This window comes from Rhinopithecus bieti, unplaced genomic scaffold (genome assembly GCF_001698545.2).
Source record: "Rhinopithecus bieti isolate Rb0 unplaced genomic scaffold, ASM169854v2 scaffold_68554, whole genome shotgun sequence".
In the NCBI taxonomy this organism is placed as follows: domain Eukaryota; kingdom Metazoa; phylum Chordata; class Mammalia; order Primates; family Cercopithecidae; genus Rhinopithecus; species Rhinopithecus bieti.
Window position 1 is genome coordinate 138959 of NW_016825696.1, and position 10334 is coordinate 149292.

Genomic DNA, 10334 nt, shown 5'->3' on the forward strand with positions numbered 1-10334 from the left:
CCAGCTAATTTTTTAAAATTAAAATGTCATACATTTATTTAAAGTGAAGACAAGGTCACATCATCAAATCACTAGTTTGGGTGACTCTCTCTCTCTCTCTCTCTCTCTCTCTCTGTGTGTGTGTGTGTGTGTATTCAGGAATAGAGAAAACCACTGAAAGACAGCATCTAAGCAGCAGAAAAAACAAAATTTCCATTCTGTTATGCTAGGGGATCTTGGACATGCCACTTAACATCTAAAAATAGGGAGCTTCGTGTTTGCCTATCATGTCTCTTACTCTCACTCCAATCCACCCTGGATAACCCTCATCAAATTAATATTCCTAAAGAATATTTTTTATCATAATATTTTTAAAAAGGGATTGCTTAATTACTCCAGACCATACCAATCTATCCATTTGAGGTTTAGTGATCTACCATTCAGACTTTTAATCAGATGGAGTGATGGGTAGTCAAACATTGGCATGTGTGTGTGTGTGTGTATGTGTAGCCTCCCTAAGTAGAAGTCTGGTACTTATGAAATGTTTGCATTCCCCACAGTGCCTGCGCCAATATTTAGCCCCCAGAGTACTTTCTTAAATATTTTTCTAGGGGGCTTGAACCTCACACAACACAATGAGATAAAAGAAAATACAGAACATAGTCTAGGACTTCCACCTCTAAAAGTAAAGATGGTCATTAAATAATTGGCTATGTGCCTCATTTGTTAAAATAAAAGCTCTTTTGAAAAGATGACAGTGAAGCAAATTTCTGCAAAGCAATGCACATTTTCCCATCAACTTCTACTATAGCTTAGAGAGATGCTGTGCAATTAATTTTCTTAAACATTCTTGGAAGACTTCCATTAATGCGAGTCTTCTCAAAGTAGACACCAAATTACTTCCCTGACATATACTTGGTAATTTTATCTCCACACGTTTTTAACTCCATTGCAGTGAACTTTCATACAGTCAGTGGCCTACATAAAGGGACAGACCCACATTAGAGCTGTGAAAACTGACATGACTCCTCACAAAACTTGTAAGCACGTATGAAAAACAGGCTTTCCTTAATTTTGGAATTCATTTCTTAAAGCTTTAAAAGAGAAGGATATTAGAAAAACATTTTAAAACCCAGACAGGGATATAAATGGATGCTATATATGCAGTCAGGAATTACTACTCACTAGGGTAGAGGAGGAAGGGCAATTGATTTGTTGATAGCTGGTCGATGTCTTCCTAGCAGATTTTCTCCACTCCAAGTATTCCTCCAATCACAACAATCTGACTGCAATGAGTAATACAGGGAGCTCAGCTGATTATGGCCACAAAGGTTTCAGAGGCCATTTGACCTCTGAAGGTCATTAAATAATTGGCTATGTGCCTCATTTGTTAAAATAAAAGCTCTTTTGAAAAGATGACAGTGAAGCAAATTTCTGCAAAGCAATGCACATTTTCCCATCAACTTCTACTATAGCTTAGAGAGATGCTGTGCAATTAATTTTCTTAAACATTCTTGGAAGACTTCCATTAATGCGAGTCTTCTCAAAGTAGAAGTGGAAAGAACACTATGCAGGGGAATGGAACACTTGATTTAAATCTCAGTTATGTCATTTACAAGAGATCTTGGGACAGTCTCTTAACCTCTCTGAAACTTTCTTCCAAGCTCCATAATTAAAGTGAGGGAAAGAGCATTCATAGGCATGCCAGGAAAGCCTTTTGTAACCTACGATGTACCTCTTGAGGGCCGGATCCAACCCTCCAGGCTTGCAATTTTTTTATTTAATAAGTTCCTTTGGTGTTTCACTTCTCCCAGTTCCTGAGATCCCCATTGCTTTATTCTATGTGAAGTTGTCAAGGTGAAGCTCTAAAGTTGGTTGCATGACTATGTTATAAGAAAAGAGCAAGAGACTTTGTGACAGTTATTTTTCTCTTATCCAGAGTTCTTTTGCCTCTGTCTGTGGGCTCCCATATATTTTAAGTATGGTTTAGGCCAGTGGTCTCCAAATCCTCTTGACTGCACACCCTTTTTCAATTAGAAAAGCTTTGAGCATGCTTCCTCAATACATGTATATTTATACATTATTAACAATTATATAAATCATACACATGTCCTACTCTCTCCCCTATATATTAACGATAATATATATAAAATGAAACACAATGAATAAAAAGTGTAAAAGGATGAGACAAAGATGAAATAAACAGCATATTAAATGTCTTGTTAATTGTGATGGCTTGGCCGGGCGCGGTGGCTCAAGCCTGTAATCCCAGCACTTTGGGAGGCCGAGACGGGCGGATCACAAGGTCAGGAGATCGAGACCATCCTGGCTAACACGGTGAAACACCGTCTCTACTAAAAACTACTACACCATCCTGGCTAACACGGTGAAACCCCGTCTCTACTAAAAATACAAAAACTAGCCGGGCGAGGTGGAGGGTGCCTTGTAGTCCCAGCTACTCGGGAGGCTGAGGCAGGAGAATGGCGTGAACCCGAGAGGCGGAGCTTGCAGTGAGCTGAGATCCGGCCACAGCACTCCAGCCTGGGTGACAGAGCGAGACTCCGTCTCAAAAAAAAAAAAAAAAATTGTGATGGCTTTATTATATTATTAGCTAATACCTCAAGGCACAATATATACTTAGGGCACGATCTTTCATCACTGAGAATTGATACAAGTCCATATCTCATATAGTGTTCTTCTTTATTCTTGCAATGTTTTTGCTGACTTCTTGTCAGGTATAATTAGATTTTCATGGTTTTTACCTCATGACGAGGCTGATAAAAAACTCATTCTAGGAGTAGAAGTGTGAGCCCTACCATTTTCATGTGCTTACATTACTAGTATTGTCTCCAATACATGGTCTATTTGCAGGAATCTTCTTAAGCTGCTTGTCCATTTTGTGAAGGTTAAATGTAGTTAAATATAATCCATAAATCTACTTAACTAGGTCCAAGGAAACATCAATATCTCTGGCATACATTCAGGAAAAAAAGTAAGGGCCCCAAGGACACCCCTCCATCTTGTGGAGCCCCCACTCTTCCCTCAGGATACCTTACAGAGCATGCGCAACAGGAAAGCCAAGGAAAGCCGACCCATCTGATGAGGACGTCAGTGAAAATACATATATTACATATAATAGTAATAATAATAGTCTAATACATAGCATTTAGTGAACCACACAGCTTTAAACACTTTACATAAATTATTTAATCCAAAATCTTAATTTCTTTCTAGCGTCTCTCATATTAAATGTAAATAGAAATTTTCATATTTTCTTCTATACCCAACAGATTGACCTGCATGCTCTCCCCCCTCCACCCCCGCAATTTGCAGACCACTTATTCAGGTTCTGAGATTAAGAATCTTTGGATAAGTGGGATGCCTCTATAAATTACATTGCAGCAACTCCTCCCTGCTATCATAGCATTTAGCGAACCACACGGCTTTAAACACTTTACATAAATTATTTAATCCTAAATCTTAATTTCTTTCTAGTGTCTCTCAAATTAATTGTAAACAGAAATTTTCATATTTTCTTCTATACCCAACAGATTGACCAGCATGCCCCCCCCACCCCCCAATTTGCAGACCACTTATTCAGGCTCTGAGATTAAGAAACTTTGGATAAGTGGGATGCCTCTATACAGTACATTGCAGCAACTCCTCCCTGTTATCCTGCTGCTGCAGTTTTCATGTGTGCTGATAAATGACAAAAAATAGAAACTGGAGTCAAAGATAAGTGACATAGGAAGCAATCCCAGGCAACTGAAGACAGAGGGGAGAAACTAGGTGAGGAGGAGGCCATGGTGGAGAAAACGGGAATGAGGGATGGAAAGCTAGAAATGGAGCAAGAGGGAAGGAAGTCTTGAGGGAGAAAAGACGAGGGAGGAAAGGAAGAACAAGAAGAAAAAAGGGGCACAACATCTGGCAACTGAAGGAGAGGGTAGACTAGGAGGAGATAATATGTCACTTGTTGACCTGCAAGATGCTCACCCATGTCTTAACATCTGATGTCTCTGTCATATGACTTAGCAGGGCCAGCAAAAGGAAAACTGAGTGGTCCCCCAAAATTTGTGATTTGTGCACACAGATACGCAGAGTGAGCATGCCTCCTCTTATCAGAGAGGCACATGAGATTTATTCAAGCAATGCAAGGACAGGGCAATGCTTCATTTAAAGAGCGAGTTTCTAAAGCTAGAACGGTAAGCAGAATGACTCCTAGGCAAGGCAGGGAAGATTTTGTTGGGTTTTGGTGAAGAGAAATTCCTGTGACTCTTCAAATCACACCATCCAGATGACCAAGGAAGGGGAGTCTTGCACATTCCTGCAGAAGCACAATTTCAGCTGTCAGGAGTGTCTAGAAGCAGCAGCACTAAAGAAGCCACAGCAAATGAGTTATATCTGAGACAGCTGCCAAAACACTATTCGGAAGATAGGACATTGTCAAAAATCACCTTCCATATCTCACTTCAATACCAGAAAGCATGATAATGCACTCTAGGGGCAAGGAACCATCAGGGTACAGTAATGTAGTGTCTGACTTAGATTGTCAGAGCTTGCAGTTCCTTTGAGATCACACATCCCAAATCTCATCCTACCTATGGGAAAACTGAGACCTTGAGAGGGGAAAGCACCAAACCAAAGTCATCCAGCTGGCAACGCTCACACATGACACTTAGGTCTCTGAATAGTTAAAGCAGTGTTTCTTGTCTCCACAGCTGTGTATTTATCTATCTCCTTCTCCAGCTCCTTGGCTCTTCTCTAGCAGAAGCCTCCCTCACTAGTACATATAATATATTCCATAAATCCTATAATGTCACAATACAATCAAATAAATGATTAAGATAACCACGAACATCTGCAGGGCTATGATTGCATCTTGATTCAGTGCAGAGACACACGTTTTAACTATCATTAATTATCCTGAACCTAAAGAACCATATTTAAATATACAAAGACCCCGATTTTCTACTCCCCGTTTCTGCCACCTAGTGGCTACTTCTCTGCTCAGAAGTTACTTCACCCCTCCCACAAGGAAGAGGAACAAGACCATCAACTTTGCACAAGGTTAAGAGGCTTTTAATGAAAGGTTTGGTGGAGAGGACGGTGGAAACAATGTCACAAAGAAAGTTAGGGATTACCTTTGACTCACAATTATTCATTAATGTTCTCATCTTGGAGAAAGAATGAATTGCTGGAAGTAAAAGATAAGCATTTTGCCAAGTCCCTTGCATTGTTAGGTACAGAGTAAGAAGCAATCAAGCCAAAGAAGAGGCCAGGGTCAAAAACTCAGAGGAGTTAAGGAAAGCAGAATCCCAGAGCAAACTATTGAAATCAGATGTGTGGTTCTTGCAGCTAACAGGAGCTAAAGAAGATGTGACAATGACTGCCCTGGCTCTTTGCCTTCTTTCAGCAGCAGGGATTACTCCTTCAACAGGAGACTTCCCATCAACTTCACAGCATCCTAACAGCTAATCCTGGATGTGGAGAGCAGGGCTAGAACCACACCTATGCAAAATTGCTTGGTCAGTTGGTCAGTCTTTCATGAGACAGTGTGTAGTGCCTACGGACTCTGCAGAGTCTAAGAACACTCAGTCTCTCTGCTTCAGTTGTTCTTAAGACAGTGGAGAGCTGACAAGTGAAGAGAAATGATAAGAGTAGATAACACCAGCCTGGCAGATTGTGGAAAGCTTCCCAAAGAGATGAAATCTGTGCTCAGTTGTAAAGGATGGATAAATAGAAGCAAGTCAACAGAGAAAGGATAGAGCTAGTGGAAGACTAGTACACGTAGAAGGGGTGGCAGGTATAAAACCTGCAACACATTAAACAACACAGTAGCTCTGAGAACTATGAACAGTTCAGTGAACTCATATTTTTTTGAAAATATTTGTCTTGTTTTGTTTTCTGAAGTGAGGAGGGTTCCTAATGAGAGATAATATTGGAGAGGTAGTCCAGGGCCAGGTAATGAAGGACTTTATAGGTTTTCTAGAGATGGGACTTTATTGTGAAGTCCATGGGGGAGCCATTGAAGGACTTTAAGCAAGAGTTTCATGATACATATCTGTGTTTTGGAAAGATTATGGCAGGACAGTGGCAAATTGAGAGAGAGTGAGATTAGAGGCTGAGAGATCAGTCTTGAGGTTACTGAGGTAATTCTGGCAAAAAAATGATATGAGCCTGGATTGGGGAAATGGGTATGGAGAGAAGTGGATGTATTCAAGCTCAATTTCAGAAGACAAATGGACAGGACTTAATGATGGATTGGAGGTAGCAGGGAAAGGAAAGAGAAGACAAGAATGACTCCCAGTTTTCTGGCTTCAGCAGCTCAGTGCTTGTTGATGCCATTTGTTGTGATGGGGAAGACATGGATAGAATTTAGGAAGGAGTACATCTGGTGGGGGTTGGTAATGGAGTTCTGTATAGACATGTTTATGGAGTCAGCGAAATCCAAGCAGAGATAACCAGCAAGAAATTGACAATGCCTATCTGAAACTAGGAGAAAGATCTGAACTAGAGCTAGAGATTTAATATTTATCATTGTATGGATGGTGGCTGAAATCCCTGGAGTATATAAAACCACCCTGGGAGAGGCCTACACTGAGAAGAAATGTGGGATGAGGACAGAATGCTGGGAGATCCCAATCACAGTAGGAAAAGAACTAGGAAAGGATAGCATAACATTCAAGGGAACAGAAAGTTTCAGGAGAGAAGGAGGTGTCTTATATAGCAGGGCCATCATGGAAGATAAGGAATGAAAAATATTCATTGGATTTGGCAACAAGTAACTTAGTAGTGATTAGTGTCAGCAATAGGGCCAGCCCACAGATGTCTGAGGAGTGAGAGGGGCAAATATTTGTCATGAAATAAGGCACAAAACTTAAGTGCAGGCAGTTGGAGCAAGGCCTAACCACCCAAGGAGGTGATATACAATATGAGCTTTCATATTGGAGCAGTAGAGGACAAAGACATTGGTGTGTGTTGTAGTGGCTAGTCAGGGCTAGTCAGGAGAGGGGCATGAGGGGATACACAAGGAGGAGGAAAGATGTACATTGCAATTTCCTAATTCAGGAGAAAATGGAAAGGTTTCTTGGTAGCCATGGCACCAGTCAGCTGACACAGGGAATGCCAGATGTTTGCAGGAGAATAAATTGAAGGACTAGTTGTTAATGCATCTGGGTTCTGGAATTCATGGGAAACACATTTTATGGCAATGGAACAGCAGGATGCAGGCAGGAGATAAGGAATTAAGAAACCTGGGCTCAGTTTCACATGAAACTCAGGCTAGCTTCATAAACTCTCAAGCTAGGCATAAAATGGGGGACAAACAGCCTTTACCTAGAGGGCAATCCAAACATTCCCCATGGTTTTGGATTATCTGTGATAATGCTTCTTTAGATGGCATGGATAGTTAGGAGGTCACCATGTTTTAGATGAACACCAGAACAATGTTCAAACAGGGAAAACTCTAAAAGAGTATTAAGGAATACTAGGCTCAGAAGAAAACAAACTGCCCCTCCTCCCACCCCAACTTCAGACAAATACACACTGATGGAGTATAATGCAGAGATAGCTTTCACATCTAGTAGGGAAAAAAGAGAAGTGTCGGAAATGTCAACCTAAAATGTTTTGTTTAATCAAGTGGCAGGGGAAAAAATACCAGGGAAGAGAACAACCCGAAAGAATAGTTCTTCCAGATAATAACACCTACTCCTAAGAAAGAAAAGTGAAAGTCATATATTAAGTTCAAATCTGAACATCTGGGTGAAAACGTCTTTATTTAACACCATGAGGCAGTTCATTTTTAAAGATTGCCATTCTCTTAAAGTTGGCTAAATAAGGTTTAGCCACTAGCAGGCTGGTGACCTTGGGCAAGTCACTTACCAGTTTCTTTATTTGTTGCATACATACAGGATTACAGCCCCTGAAAGATGTTTTGGAAACTGCAAAGCAGTGCACCAACATTAGGTAGGGACTTTTACCAGGCAGGGCATACCTTTGAGAAATCGGTTTGAGATAGCTTCAGCCAAAAAGGGCTAGATTGCAGTTTTGCAGGAGTACTAGGTGTTGTGTAAAGGTCCTAGTCAGTTCAAGAGGACTTTGGCAAAGAAAAAGTACACACTGCCCAGCAAGCTATGTGCTTGATGTTTCCCCAAGGCAGGGAGCAGGCCTGCCAAGGGCTGCAGCATATCTCGGGGGTGACCCAATGTTCCGTTCCGCTCCCAGCTCAAGAGAAACAGCTTGAAATATAAATGGGGCCCTCTGCTCAGCTAAGGAAAACAGTCCCAAATCTTTCTGAAATCTGCACACAAGGGGTACTGAGGGGCTGTCCTGCAGGTTCAATAGTGCTGGGGCCAGTTTAAACAATTCTGCTTGGCCCTGGGAACATAGGAGGAAAGGGAGGATGACTAAACAGGACCTGGTTGTGCTTCAAGCATCCACGTTCATGGTTTTCTGCATGAGCATAGGTCTTATCTATTTGGGAAATAGGACATTCCTGCTCTCGACTCGTGAAATATGGCTTAGTCTGGTTCAGTAACTTTGACAAGCATTCTTTGAAACTTTAGACTTTGCAAATACATTTTTAGGAACATATTTGACAGTGTGGAGTCTGTGTCTTTTAAATATTGAGGGAAAAATCTGTGCAGTGATATTCTAATTTCCTCCATCCCCACCCCTCAGCCACTCAGATGTTTTCAAAAGAGAAGCCAGACTAAGGCTCCAGATGTTTGAAACCTAAATGAGGGCTCCTCATGAAATAAATCTACTGCCCTCCATTTCCAGAGATCAAAATCTTAGCCAGGGGTTTAACAATGAGGTCACTGTAGGCATGTTTGCCTGGTGTAGGACTGACGTCCGATCAGATACATAAGATTTTATACTTTTAAAGGCTCCCCAACCCAACAAACAGCCCAAAGCTTCTCAGTTTCCTGGTTGTTGTGTCTGCTTCTCATCCTGCCACAATCCATCGGGAAATGTCCCTTTGTGTCAAACCTTAAATCTCACTTGCACCGATTTGGGTCATTTTTATTTGCTGCATCTTTGCAGAGGTAAAGTAAGTCAATAAGAATCATCAGTTAGGAAAGTGGCTAGAGAATATGTCCAGGAAATTCACAGAAGAAATATAAATTTCCAGGTAATATGTGAAAAGACACTTAAACTCAGGGAATTAGAAGGATTTTCACTCATCATATTAGCAAAAATATCAAGTGTTGGCAAGGGTGTAGAAACATGGGCATTTTTGTACAATGCTGATGGGAATATAAATTGCAGAATACTTGGTAGCCTAATTTGGCAGTGGCTTTGAAGGTTAAAAATGTCTATTACCCTTCTACCAGGTAATTACGATCCTTAGTGTTTATGCTAGAGATGTATCTATGCTTGAGCTAGTATCTATGCTTGAACACAAGGAGGCCTGCTCAAAGATTTTCACTGTAGCTCTGCCATTTTACAAATAGCAAAAGTTTAGAAACAACCTAAGTAGCTGTCAAAAGGGGAATGGCTGAATTAAACTATGGGGTAGAGAAAATATCTTAAGGACACGTTAAATTTACAAAAGGGCCCAGAACATATACTTAGAATTCTATTTTGGACAAGAAAATCAGATAATGAGACTATTTTTAGACATATGTGTACATATCTCTCTGATTATGTATGGAAAAAGATAAGAATGACAGTAGTGGCACTGAGAGAGCATCAAGGGAGATTTTTGCTTTGTCTATACTGCTTGCATGTTGTTCAAGAATACATTCATATATTTATTGTGAATTTTTTTTTTCTAGAATGTCTCAGAGGTAAGGGTATAGATCTTGGTGGCTACAGTGAGAGGCAGCAGTAGGCAAGTTGGTGACGTAAATAGATGAGAAATCAAAGGACCCAGATCAAGGCCTGGAATCTGTCATTACTTTGCTATGTGATACCAGGAAGTAATTTTCCTTCTGAGTCTGTTTCCTCTGTACAATCAACGAATAATATGTGAAGCTTACTAAGAAACCTTCCCTTTCTCATATTTTACGATTCTCTAAGTCCATGTCTTTAATGTAGAATAGGTCTGGTCCCCTTTGATGAGAAGATGGATTTTTATTCTCTTCCTTCAAATTCTGGCATAGTTTGACATTTCACTTTACCCCAAATGTAAGATAATGAAAGAGAAGGTAGAACGGTCACTGTGTTCCCTGTTTGGCTACGGATTTGAAAGTTTGGTTGACCTATTTATACTACTACCTTCTTTTGACAGTATAAGCCCTTAGGCTTGTTTGAGTGTGATGGGAGTGCATTCACAATGCTAGAAATGGGAAGTTCTGAACTCTGTAGGATGGCCATTAATCCTGGAAACACACCCCCCCACCCCCCCCCCC

General features: G+C 40.7%; 1 protein-coding gene across 1 annotated transcript in view; it reads right to left on the reverse strand.

The window, feature by feature from the left end:
• COL4A6 (collagen type IV alpha 6 chain) overlaps positions 1 to 10334 on the reverse strand; it is a gene marked incomplete at its 3' end in the record, with an annotated part of 301135 nt that overhangs the window by 138660 nt on the left and 152141 nt on the right. The gene's annotated exons all lie outside the window — the stretch shown is intronic.